This window comes from Quercus suber, unplaced genomic scaffold, assembly GCF_002906115.3.
Source record: "Quercus suber isolate HL8 unplaced genomic scaffold, Cork oak 2.0 scaffold_367, whole genome shotgun sequence".
Classification (NCBI taxonomy): Eukaryota; Viridiplantae; Streptophyta; class Magnoliopsida; order Fagales; family Fagaceae; genus Quercus; species Quercus suber.
This window is the reverse complement of record NW_027069819.1, coordinates 696,778-711,163: the sequence shown is the minus strand read 5'-3', so window position 1 is coordinate 711,163 and position 14,386 is coordinate 696,778. Positions and strand designations below refer to the sequence as shown.

Sequence of the window (14,386 nt, the reverse complement as noted above, 5' to 3'; positions counted from 1 at the left end):
ATGATCTTGAAGGCTGCGTGCCTTGGACTGCAGACGGAGGACAAGTTTAATTGCATTGAAGTTTAAGAGGTACAATTAATGTTGATGTGAAGGATACTAATATAGGTAGACAGAATCTACTTTTGAGGAGAACTATAAGGTCCAATTGTGTGAAGATTTTCTTGGATGTCGGGTTAAGCTTTAGAGGAGTTTGGCTTGTTGTCAAGAATGGTAAGACTGATTAGTCTAGATGGCGATTGAAACTGAGTATTGTAAAGATTACTCTGATAAGGCAGAGATTGAGTCTAATAATCAAGTGTGTTGGACCCGTTGTCATGATGGCACATGACCATTACAACGGGTCCAATGCCTCCTGCTCCAATACTTCATTAATGTTATGTATATTCTATAACCGAACTTAATTCTTGCTTGACTGGAGCAAGGGTTCAGTTCTAAAACCTAGACGGCTCTTATCTTAGGCCAGATGAGTCCAAATCCTGTTGTGGGGTTGCCAAGTCCTAGCCGCTCCATTTGCAAATTGCAATAGCAATATTGGGCAATTATTCTAATCTCAAAATGAATTTTAATTTTTTTGGGGATCACTGGAATGATTAGGTGAAAATTTATTTGTTAATTCAAAATATGCCCATGATATGGTAATGAGAAAGGGGAAAGAATTGAAGTCAAGGACAACTGTCTCTAAAAGTTTCCATGAATATGAATAGTTTGAAGCTACCATACCATGTGTAAAGAGGATATTGTATATTTCGAATATATATCATCCATCCCATCACAAATAAATTTCATATCTATTTGAGACCAATGTATAAGGATGAAACAAGCTTTTTATATTGCCAACTATTAATGAAATAATAAAGAAAATTTTAAAAATTGTATAACTCGACGATATTGAGGTCAGGCAGCAGAAGTCTGTAGTTCTCTAGTTGTTATTGTCGTGTATACGTCTGCTTGGTCCAGATGGTGGAGTCTGTACCTCCCTGGAAAGAAGTAATCGTCCATATTTCCTGGCAAGTCTTGGAGCCTTATAAGGAAAGTCTAGTTTGGGTTTGCTGGGTTCCAAGTCACATGGTAAAACATGGTGCGATTCTTTGTCCAACGAGTGGGCCACAACGGCCACGTTTTCTTGAGGAAGCTCAAGCTCCAAAAGTGGTTCATTGGCAGCAAGGTTCAGTGGCTTGTTCAAGGGCCTAGCTAAAGAAGAGGATGGGAAAGACTCCACCGCAGACTTGATATTGTCAACTACATCGAAGCCTCTGGCAGAGTTCCGATCTGGGACAGCATTCTTCTCTCCTATGAAGTTGGATGTGTCATCAAGGAGAAATGACCCATCACATCCCTATCCATCATTTTACATAAAGATAAGTTACGTTAGGTCCAAAAGTTCCAATAGCCATATTAAACCAAAATATAGAAAAGATGGGTCCCAATAATATTGTCGCAACCGGCAATTTTCCAACATAAGTCAAACTGATATTTCCGACATTCTTCGTTTTTGAAAGAGAAAACATTAAATCAGGCTAACTCAATAGAATATTGCCACGTCATTTTTTTTTTTTGGGGTACTTAAGCCCCTAACCTAATCAAAACAAAACAGAACGACCTAAGGAAAAAAAAAAGAAGCCCACCGCCACACAGCTGCTTCATCTGACTGCAAGAGTGAGCAAAATGACGAAAATGCCCTCAAAAATATCACTGAATCATAAGCAGAACCAAACTGGAAACCGAAACCTCCATCACACTTGTGCCAGCCCAGCAGAGACATCTTATCTCTGTTAAAACTCCACCCGAAACTCTACCGCTCCGAATCTCCGTCCCCGAAACTCCGACCCAACGGAGATCCGAACCCGTAAACTCTGTTTCGAACTCCAAACCCGCCTCTCCGCTTCCGAGACGACCGCCTTCCCCGTCTCCGTCGCGATCCAAATTCTCGCCGAGAAAACCTCCCCCCAATAACCCGAACTCCGAAGCGGCTCTCGACAACCTGGATCTCGGCCCGTTTCTCCTCAAACTCGCTCTCGACACTATCGCCTCCGGCCAGTGACCGAACAAGGCTCTCGACTATGCGCTCCGAGCTTCGAAGTCGTTCGAGCGGTGCCTCAGTGGAGCTGAAGGCGAGCCGAGTATGGACTTGGCGATGACCCTTTACATTTTGGCGGCGATTCCGGTTCTGGAGCTGGCCATTCAGGTTCCGGATCCTCCGAGAAGCGCCGATCACGCGCTCGCGGCGTTTTCCTGTCACATGCAACTCGACGACACGTTTTCGATGCTTGGCCAGGTGGATCGCTCAATCGCTTGCTACGAAGGAGGGCTCAATCCCAAAAGTGAAAGTCTTCCTTTTTTTTCTTTTTCATTTTTTTTCCTTAGGTCGTTCAGTTTTGTTTTGATTAGGGGCATAAGTACCCAAAAAAATAAAAAAAGTGACGTAGCAAGATTTTATTGGTGGCGTAAAACACTGGTATTATGCCACTGCGTTACCCAATGTTTTCTCCTGAAAAAAAAACTATTTACATGTGTTTTTAGTTTTAATCCCATCAACTATTGAATAAATGTATGACTTGTTTAAATAATATATGTAGAAGTTTTTATTAATAAGTAATGGATTGAAGGAGATTTTTTCAAATTTAATTGAAAGAAATTAAACATTGTCCTTTCATTAGTTTATGTTACTTAAAAATAAGTTGGCAAAATGATGTGTGTGTATATATATATATATATATATAAAAGACTTAAAAAATTTTATATATAAACCAAATAAATAGATTAAGCAAAAAATGAGAACCATATTAAGCTCATGCAAACAAGCTAGAAGCATAGGCTACTTCAAATATTAGGCTGTGTTTGTGAATAAAGACTGGGGGAAAATTTTCAGTGTACTTACATTGACAAAGCAATCATGGAAGAACAAGCGCAGGATAGAGGCACCCATTCGGGCTTCCTTTGATATGGCAGATTGCACGGTGGATTTCACAGTGGAAAAGAGATTTGGCCAAGAACTAGAATAAAAATTAGTTGAAAGTTGAGCATTGACACTCCCCAATAGGAGAGCCAAACTGACTATGGCTATGAAAGAAGAAGTAGTCATTGGATACGACAGTTTTGATGTGATACTAAGGAATTGTGTTTATGTTGTGATATCCAAATGTAACGAAACTGGACTTTATAAAGAGCTTCTCACGGCGATTGGCGTCGGTTACCAATTGGTATCATACCTAACACGCACACGTAGATTCTTAATGCATGGGGATTTTTATGTGTGGATTCTAGAATGGGAACGATAATTCAATTAAAGATGAAAAAAAAGAGTGACAACGATGTTTTTTTTTACTACAATTCACATTCAAAAAATTAGTATGATTATATATTTTGAAATTTTAATTATTGAATTACATGTTTTTTATATTTTTAGTATACATATCAAATTTCGTGTCACTCGGATATTATTTACTATTCGATTCGTAAATTTATTTTTTATATATAATTTTAGACTATAAAAATTTTAAAATTTTTTTTTATGGGAATAAATATTTGTTAATAGCATAACTATTAATCTTTGATATTTTAAAAATTTTACTAGTATGAAGATATAAAAAGAAATTATATAATCTAATGGTAAGTATATTAAAATTCACATCTAATAATAAAAAAAATTAAGTGAAGTTGTGGTGTTAGGATACAAATCAAGTTTGTAGATCACGTTTATTTTTATTATTTTTTTAATTTATCTCTTTCCTTGCTTCAAGTCAAAAAGAGTAGTTGATCAGTAAGAATCTTTCAAAGTGACGCCGTTGAAATTGCCCAAGTCCAATGCAAAATATGCAATCATATTGCCACGTTATTTACGTGGCCTGGAATATGGCAAGCATATCACTCTGTTTACCATCAGGTTTTTTTTTTTTTCCTGGTTTATCTTTTGAAAAAAATCTACGACTACACCATTTTGTGCAACTATTTAATTTGCCACAATTTTAATGTGACAAATTATAATTAGTGGGTCTATGTGAAAGTGAAAGAAAATAAATTACAGTATATTATATAATATAATTATAGAAAAATGTGTGACAAAGGATATATGGTCCAAAAAATTACCGAAACATTACTTTTCCCATAAAAACAACCACTTTAATTATTTTCTTCATCCGAAAGCTACACACCACCAAAAGCCAACGAAAAAAAATGAGAAAATTTTTTGTAACAGTAATAAATAAATGGAAGTGGAAAAGTGTTCACGAAGACAAAGACCGAGTCAACGTTTCGTATCGAAACTAATTTACTTTGATAATGACATTTTTATAAAATAAAATTTAAGAAATAGCCTTTAGACCTATTTAAAAAAGTTTTTATGGAAAATAAAAAAAAAATTAATATTTTGATAGTTTTTTTTTTATTTTTCATAAAAGTAGTATTAAAAATTTCATAAAATGAATTATTAATCAATATCCTAAGGACATTCGTTGGCATTTTCCATAAAATTTTGACGGTAAAACAAAATTACATTTCTATATGACAGCTTGTGTTATGTCATAAGTGATTATGACCAAACTAATCACTATTAAAGGATTCCAGTGCTTCTAAATTATTTATTGGAATTTGTGTTCTAACAAATATTTTGTCGTTTAAATTGACAAAGGTGGAAAGATTGTCTGCTTGGTTAATGCAACAATTTATATCTATTTTAGTATAAAAATTTACATTTTTTATTATAAATACTAGCTTCTTTTTTTTTTTTTTTTTTTAAAACATAAATACTCGCTGTTTAAAACACCTTAAATCAAATTATTTATTTTATACTATATTTTATTAAAATATTAAATTTTCTTGATTTTTAAAATTTTGTTTTCTTCATACATAAAAACCATCATCTACTCTCTTTCTTCATTCTAAAGAATAAGTATAAAATTAATCGTAATAGTGTAAAAATACAAAGTTTTTACAGTAATCATGTATTTTTACACAACTTTTAATAACTTGATGTAAGTGAATTTTGAGATTAATTGGCTAAATGTGATTCTTGTTCTAATCAAGCATAAAAAGCTTTAGATTTCCATCGAGAGTTGGGAATTAGAAATTTGAGAAGAGAAAATATGGATACAACTTTTGCAACAATAATACAAATATAATCATTTTCACACTTCATTTCACAACTTATTAATTTGTGCAATTATAATTTATTAGCGAAAAGTGGTGGGTCGTATAAGTTAGTAACGAATAGAAAATGTCAATCGTGCACAATCACACAAGTCGTAGCTTTTGTTATCAATCTAATATGGTTAATTTTGAGTGGTGATGAAAAAGTTGTGGTTCTATATAAAAATAGTAGACAACCACTTATAATCTACCATGTCAAAAAAAAAATTAAAAAAAAATCATGACACAAAAATTATGGTCATAGAAGAACTTATTCCCATATTTAAAGGAAAAAAAAAATATATATATATATATAATAATAATAATAACTTTCTTAGAGCATTCATATTTGGATTGCTAAAAAATTTAGCATTTAGCATACCAAAAAATTACTTTATGAATTTTAGCATACTACCTAACAATATACCTTACATCCATACTCTATTATTGTACTTCTTCAATTAAATTTTCTTTCTTTAATTTTTTATTATTTCTTTATTCATGGAAAAAGAGAATTGAATATTAAAAAAAAAAAATTGTGTTTAACTTGTTGCTAGCAGTTTACTGTAGTGACAAGTTAAAAAAAAAATAAAAAAAAAAACGCTATAACATAGGATGTTGATCGTTTTTTGGTATTTGGGCATTCAAATCAGTGATAGAGCTAAGAAGTTTTCTTGAGCGGCCGATGAATACATTTTTTTTTTTTATAATTTTTAAATTTATTATTCAATGTAAAAAAAGATTAATAGCCTCCCTTGGCACCCCTAGTTTTGCCTATGATTCGAATGGTATTTTAATTTACTCTTAAGTTTGCGGAACTTAATTATCAATTTTTTTTTTTTTTAGCAAGGACGATAAAAACTATCAATTTTTAATTTGCATAGAAAAATGAAAATCTATCTATTGGCATGGGAAGGCTCCGCGAAAGAGCCCTGAGAAAATTGTCCTGATAAAATAGAATTTAGCTTCAGTTGCGGTACGACTCTTTGAGTCTTTTGCGTTTCAAATGGACTGTGAAGCCTTTAGAACCAATAGGAGCCGACGTTCCACGACGCGCTTCCTTTTGTGTGAAGTTTATTGAAGGGGTGGACCAAATGAAAGAGATTTCAAATTTTCAATCAATTTACTAGCGTTCCGTCCGATAACTACTCCGGAGAATGTGCACATAGTAAAAAAAAAAACGCTATAACATAGGATGTTGATCGTTTTTTGGTATTTGGGCATTCAAATCAGTGATAGAGCTAAGAAGTTTTCTTGAGCGGCCGATGAATACATTTTTTTTTTTTATAATTTTTAAATTTATTATTCAATGTAAAAAAAGATTAATAGCCTCCCTTGGCACCCCTAGTTTTGCCTATGATTCGAATGGTATTTTAATTTACTCTTAAGTTTGCGGAACTTAATTATCAATTTTTTTTTTTTTTAGCAAGGACGATAAAAACTATCAATTTTTAATTTGCATAGAAAAATGAAAATCTATCTATTGGCATGGGAAGGCTCCGCGAAAGAGCCCTGAGAAAATTGTCCTGATAAAATAGAATTTAGCTTCAGTTGCGGTACGACTCTTTGAGTCTTTTGCGTTTCAAATGGACTGTGAAGCCTTTAGAACCAATAGGAGCCGACGTTCCACGACGCGCTTCCTTTTGTGTGAAGTTTATTGAAGGGGTGGACCAAATGAAAGAGATTTCAAATTTTCAATCAATTTACTAGCGTTCCGTCCGATAACTACTCCGGAGAATGTGCACATAGAATGTGGCAAATGAAAGAGATTTCAAATTTTCAATCAATTTACTATCGTTCCGTCCGATAACTACTCTGGAAAATGTGCACATAAAATCTAGTGACTTTAGGTATTTTTTTCAGAGTATTTTTTAAAAATAATAAATTACATAATATAATTATGGGGCCTAAGAACTTGATAACTCTGGTCCATTTTATATCTAGCTCAAGACCCATGTCGAGGAGGAAGAAATGCTTGAGGGAGAAGTACGAAAGTCTAAATCGCCAGGAATCCTGCCAAGGACGACCCTGTCCTCGGCTAGCCGACCCAACACTTTAGCCATGGCAGCTCGGTGGAAGAGCAAGTTTAGGATGAATTGTCACCTCCACATTAAGTGCGCTCACCTAACCCCCTGGCCATATTAATGGTGATGTGACCTCTGAACAAGGCTGCCTCGATCGCCGCAACTCAAAGAAGGGTTGGTAAAGCGGCTGATAAGACGGGCAGTCAGGAGGAGGGGGCATTGATGATCAACAAGTGGAAGAAAGAGGTTATGAAAATGGACTATATAAGGGGGAGATACAGATGAGGCAAGGGGGGATGATTCCCCCGGGAGAGACCGTTGCCAAGCTCCTCAGACCGGTGCCAAGGACAAATCTTGGAGGACAATCTTGATCCGCTAACGTCTGACGGTGGCGAACGCTTCACCGCCCACTGCCCGCCTGCTAGGGCCTAGTTCTTGAACCCGCTCTCTACAAATTTATTGTACTGGGTTAGCTGGGTTCGAGTCTACTCACTCAACAGTAGAAGTGCTCAAACCCGGTCCCTACAATTGGCGCCGTCTGTGGGAAGAACTTGTGCGCTAGCAGGTGCAGAGGGCAATTGTTCCTACGATGCTAACTTACGCAAAGTCAGGCAGTTTCTCGTCACTGCCAACAGCACCGATGCCGGATCCCATCAAAAAAAAAAAAAAAAAGCAACAAACAACGACGCATTTGTTCAAGAAACGGTTATAGCAGAAAAATAAAAAGATTCAGAGAGAAGGAAAAGTGAACAAACATTGCAACATTTTATTAAACAAAAAAAAAATACATGGTACAAACAGAGGCTCAGACAGGCTTGTTTTAAAGCTAACTCTATAAACAGAGGCTTAGACGGACTTATTCAAAAGCTAAACCTAAAGAAAAGGGGGCTGAGGTAGGCTTGTTTCAAGGCTACCAACAACCATCGGGCTAGTATGGATGGCATCGGCAAGAAGAGAGGAGCAAATGCAAAAGTGCCTAAGGGCCCCACCTCATGATGTTCCCTTAATGCTTCCCTAGCCTCATGAAGATTGAGCATTGGAGGTGACAACACCCGGGCACCAAACATGACATAATCTTGCGAGCTTCCATCGGCAGGTAAGCTGGGCGCGAGTCACCACCAGCTTGAAGGGCAGGCATGGATGCGCATCGGAGAAAAGCATTATGTACTTCATGGACCTCCCTCTTGATCGCCAGGCACGATACCACCGGGATGATGCCCAAGCCTTACCGCATTGGAAGTCTGAAGCGGGTCACAACCGCAGCGGCTCTCGATCGAGGGAGGAGGACCTTTGGCTTTGCTATTAAAACAACAAATCCATAACTTCTCCACAATTTGTCAAGTTATGAGTGGTGATGCAAACCTCATGGATCCATTATTTTTTTCACAACATCATTCACAGTTCGCTGACAAATAAAAATTGTGATATATATATATATATATATATTTATTTTATGACACTAGCATTCCTGGCATCTGAATTGGATTGCATAAGGGCAGCTTTTGAAATTTCTGACTTTGAAGATTTGGAACATATATATAACACATGATAAAATCGTAAGAACTAGTAAGGCGGCAACAGTCTTTTACTAATTCATAAAAAGAAAATAAAAAAAAACTAAGGCCAATAGTCTTGTTTGCCAGTGATTCTCTTAACGAGAAAATCTAGATTCGAACCCTTCATGTCCTCATTCTCAGTTCTCACTTGTTGTAAGCAAATATATATATATATATATATACAACTTAACCTTAATCTGAAATTATTAGTTTTTTTATACAAATTTCTTCCATTCAATTTCATTGTAGGTTTTTTAATATAAAGTAAGGTATATATAATATGTTTTTAATAAAATAAATTCCAAAAAAAAAAAAAATCTTTTCACAAACGCAAGGTTAGTTCAACACTAATGAAAATCTACCTAAGCTATAGTTGCATATTGTGCTTTAAAAGTTTTGGACTAACTAAAACCCACATAAGTATAAACTTACAAGATATACGGGGTTAGAACTATAGACATGAGATGAGATACTACCNCGATCGAGGGAGGAGGACCTTTGGCTTGCTTATCCCCGCCCTCATCCAGAGCCGTCCCATTCCGCCAAGCTCTGATCACAATCCTGGCAAGGTTATTGAAGGGGCTTAGAGGGTGGGAGAACCATGTTTCCTGTTTAACTAGAGGGTTCATGAAATGTGGAAGGACGATTCCCCCAGAAAGCCTTATATGGAGGGTGAAGGTTGGTAGGAATTGGTCCACCCAGAATTCGAAAAAAGAATTATCAGCGACATTAATCCTGACCGAATTTCAAAGAAGCCATCAACCGCTGGATCTGCATTAATCCACGAGGATATTAACGAGGGCGCGCCTCGCACACCGAAGCGTCAAGCACGGAACACGAACAGTCAAAAGACGCCTCGTAATCGAAGAGAGAGAAAAAAGTGGAGTGAAAGAGGGACATGTCACCCTCGTCCAGGTCAATACGAGGCCAATTGCTCAGACTAAGGAGGAGTCCACCCTCGGCAAAACATAGCCGAGATCGTTATCACTCTAGAAGTGGACATTCCAGCGTCAAAGGCAAACTACCTTCACCCTGAGCAGAAGAACACCTGGGTACTAGACTGAACCAAGGTCCTCTGTGGTCCTTAGACCAAACCTTCGGTGAAACTAGTTACTTACAGAAGAACACTTGGGTACTAGACCGAACCAAGGTCCAACATGGTCCTCGAACCCAAACCTTCAGTGAAACTAGTTACTTACAGAAGAACACCTGGGTACTAGACTAAACCAAGGTCTTCCGCGGTCCTCGGACCCAAACCTTCGGTGAAACTAGTTACTTATAGAAGAACACCTGGGTACTAGATTGAACCAAGGTTTTGCATGGTCCACGGACTCAAGCTTATGGGGAAACTAGCTACTTACAAAAGAACATAAACGTTAGACAGAACCAAGGCCTTGTATGATCCTCAAACTCAAGCCTATAGGAAAACTAACCACTCAAATATGTTTGGGTACTAAACTGAACCAAGGTCTTGCATGGTCCACGGACTCAAACCTATGAGAAAACTAGCTACTTACAGAAAAACATAAGCGTTAAACAGAACCAAGGCCTTGCATGGTCCTTGGACTCAAGCCTATGGAAAAACTAACCACTCAAATATGCTTGGGTACTAAACTGAACCAAGGTCTTGCATGGTCCACGGACTCAAATCTATGGGGAAACTAGCTACTTACAGAAGAACATAAGCGTTAGACAGAACCAAAGCCTTGCATGGTCCTCGGACTCAAGCCTATGAGAAAACCAACCACTCAAATATACCTGGGTACTAGATTGAACCAAGGTCTTGCATGGTCTATGGACTCAAACCTATGGGGAAACTAGCTACTTACAGAAGAACATAAGCGTTAGACAGAACCAAGGCCTTGCATGGTTCTCGGACTCAAGCCTATGGGAAAGGTAACCACTGCAAGGAGAACCTGGGTATTAGGCTAAACCAAGGTATTGCATAGTCCTCGAACTCAAACCTATGGAAAAACTAGTTACTTTCAGAAGAACATAAGTGTTAGACAAAACCAAGCCCATGAACACCACTTAAAGCATTCAAAGGCACATTGAACCTAACCCCTTAGCATAGTCAGCAACTAACGGCTTCCCTAAGAATTTTGTACTGTTTACCGTATCCTATTCATATGCCGTGGAGCCAATATTATGTAATCGTTCCATCAGCATTCAATTCGGCAAAAATAGGTTGTGGTGGTAAGGTGATTCGATTGTCGATCAAAATCCAAGTGAGAAGTATTGCTAGGGGCTCTACGTTTTGTCTGGTTGCCAGTTTAGAATGAAAAACATACTGAGTTTCGGAGATTGTGAAGCTTAGGCTATATAAGTAGCCAAACTCATCGCAAAGACGATAGACGCCAAGTAAAAAGAAAAGGAGATCCATGCATTCAGTTTAAAAAGTAATATTACAGTGTTTAAAACCAAAACAAGGTATATAGTGATGAATCAAGATAGAAACTAAAGTAAAATGAAAAAGAAAGCAAGAACAAAATGGCCCAAGCTGTTAAGACGGGGTAGCCTATCAAGATGGCCTATTTCCCCAGCTTGATGGACAGCTTGTCCTGAGGGGTCTGACGAGGGGCTTCGACTGGAGTTTCGGGACTCTGGCTCGGAGGGACTACTTCGGAGGATCCTCCCTCAGCAGGAGGGACCTAAGGGACAGCGAGTGTGGCTTGGGAGTCAGCCGGAGGCCTCACCACATCCTGGGCACTTCTGGGTTATCAGTTCTTGCCCTCTCCAATGCCCCTTGATGCACAGTTTCCTCGACAGGCTTATCAGATGAAGCTGGGTCCTTGGCAGCACTGGCCTGGCTTCCATCTGTTGCTCGTAAGTCAAAGCCCGCTTCGGAGGCGACAGAAGCAATCTCGCGAATTGCGGGGGTGTAGTACATTCTCTCGGCCCTCTTGAGTTTGGACGAGGCCTCGACCCCCGCTTGGTTGAGGGCCTCAGTCTAAGTCTGGGAGCAGTAAAGCCTGCATACCTCAAGGACTTGAGCCTTGAGGGAAGCCTCGGTCTTAGCCACTCCTTCGGCAAAGGCCTCTTCCTCCGCTTACTCTACAGAACACTCAGCATTTGTTCTCACGAACACGGCTTCTTCTTTAGCCCTCAAGGCCTCATCCTTGGCATACTCGGCAACGCCTTTCGCCCTTACCGCTTCGGCCAACTTTTGCTTCAGGTCAGCAATATGCTCTTCCGCAACCTGCAGCTGACCTTCGGCATCACGCAACCACGACATCTGATCCTCAGCCTATTTCATGACGCCGACTAAGTCAAATACCACATTGTCTCTGGCCTTCATCATCTCCTCCAAGTCCTCCCTCACCTTCTTGAGATCGCCCTCAGATCTCTTGAGGGTATTCGCAGCCTTCAAGTATTTGTCGCGCTCTTGACCCGCAACTTTATCCTATTTATCGGCCTCATCCTCCAGCCTAAAAGTGGCCTGGAGAGCCTGCCAACCAAAACAAATACATCGTAATTTAGGTGTTGAGAAATAAGATTCAAATGAAAGAACAAGTATCAGAAGGCTTACCATGCCCAAGTATCGCTTAAGGTTACGGGCAAATTTTCGCCTCCTCATATACCCCAGCTCAACCATGTCGGCGGGAGAAGTAGGGACCTCCCCAAAGCTTCGGCTACGCGAGCCCCTCGCCCCTCGGAAGTCCTTGAGGGTGGCGTCGTCCATCAAAAGCTTTTTGTGAAGCATGGCGGTGGGCAGCCAGGCCTGGGGCTCGGACTGCTGAATGACCTCTTTCCCTTTACCCTGGCCACCAATCCTCAGCAGCTTGAAAGGTCGGCGGGCTTCATCTTTCTCTTGGGGGAACGAGATCTCCCCTCATCTACTAGGTCTTTGCCCTTGGAAGGCCTTTTCTTCTTCGGATCGTTGGACTCGAGCCGGGGGTTTGAGATTGACAAAGTGGAGGACAACTTGGTTTGCGCCGACAAAGGCTTAGGTGGGGAGGAGGAAGCTTGGGTGGAAGTGAAAGAGGCTTGGGTTGTGACTCCTTCGGCATGTCCTTCCCCGACTGGCCCTCAAGTAAATCAAGCAAGCTGGTTTGAAGTCATCTCTTGAAACCCATTTTAGTTAGAGTAACAATCCGCGAAGGCAAAGGATTAGCTTCGGACAAAGAGGGATCCTCGGACAGATGGACTTGGTCAAATACACCAAATTCGTCATCAGATGAGCCCAGATCAACTACTTCTCCCTCCCTTTCCAAACTTGTTCCTCAACCTCCGTAGCTTGATGAGACGAGGAAGAACCGGCCAGTGGGACACCCTCTGGGATGGAAGATCCTTCAGAAAATGTGAACCTGTGCTTCACCACAATAATTTGTTGAAGCCAAGGATCGCAAGCCTTGATCATATGCTTCGGAGTTGAGAACGACTTCTGGGTTGAATCGTACTCGAGGATCTTGTAAGCAGACCTAACTTGATCGTCGGCCTCGTTCACAAAAATATCCGCCTTGAGAACGGACTCCAGGTCCTCCTTGTTGACCAGGTGAAAATGTCGTTTAAAGGCGTGTGGATCTGCAAAAGAGAAAGTATGTGCTAATCAGCAACCAAACCGTACAAATTATGAAGCAAATTACGAAAACATGGCTTGTCAGCCCTCCTCTACTCCGAGTGCCCTACCTGGCTCTCCCTCTGCTGTCGAGCAATGGAGGTTGTCGTGCCACTCTCCTGACATAATAAGGAAGTCTAGATTTAACCCCTTGCTGGACTCGGGGAGGCACTACATAAGCCGAACCCTATCGTCCCTCGTCTTCATGTAGTAGGACTTACCCTTCAGGTGTTGGAGGTTATAGCACCAGTTTACGTCATGGTGGGTTAATCTTAGCCCCATCTTCTCATTCAAGGCATCTACACACCCTAGTATCCTAAACACATTGATGGCGCACTGGGTGGGAGTCAGCCGGAAATGCTTAAGGTAGCCACGCGTCACCGACCCCATAAGGATTCTCATACCCCCTTCTAAGAAGGTGATTATGGGAATCACAACTTCGCCCTCTCTCCTCTTAGTATACCATTCCCCTTCCTCACAGTACCTCAAGTCCACGTTATTGGGTATCCTATAATCGGTGATGAATTTCTCCATCGCCTCCTCAGACTCAACTAACTTCTTAAACCTAGCCATCCCTAACAACGGCTAAGGGACTCAAGAAAGGGCGCAGGAAAGAGAAGACTTAAAGAGAAAATTTGAACTAGAGAGAGAAAGGAAGAATTACAGAAATGAAGAAAAGCTCCTCAGACAGGCTTTTTGTGCTAGAAAAGGATGCTGAGTGCAGTTGGAGGTTAGACCGAATTTAGAGTAAAAAAAAAAAAAAAAAAAACCATTGTTATTAGACTATCATTTTTGTTCTTGGGTTTAAATAATAATAACATTTCTTTTTTGGTTTTCATGTCTAATTTTCAAATCCGAACTCTCCTCTCACATTATCCACACACCACACACACATATATAAAACCTTACGAAAAAAATTAAACGACTTCATAAAACCATATAAAAACTTAAGTAATTTTTCTTTACTTGTATTTGGGATTCCATATTCTTTTTTTCTTATTTCTTTTTTTGCCATTTAGTTGACGTATGAATTGGGATTTTGGAATGAGATAATCATTTTAAGTTTTTTTTTTAATTATTTCAAAAACTAATTAGAGTGTGATATCAAGAAACCAAAAGAGTTG

General features: G+C 39.3%; 1 non-coding gene across 1 annotated transcript; it reads right to left on the bottom strand.

Annotated features, from left to right (window-relative positions):
* Positions 1-685: 685 nt before the first annotated feature.
* Positions 686-3,184, bottom strand: LOC111985108 (uncharacterized). The gene is made up of 2 exons (XR_010623801.1): positions 2,879-3,184; positions 686-1,336 (listed from the first exon to the last, which is right to left on the bottom strand). It is a non-coding gene; the product is annotated as an uncharacterized LOC111985108 (transcript).
* Positions 3,185-14,386: the final 11,202 nt, after the last annotated feature.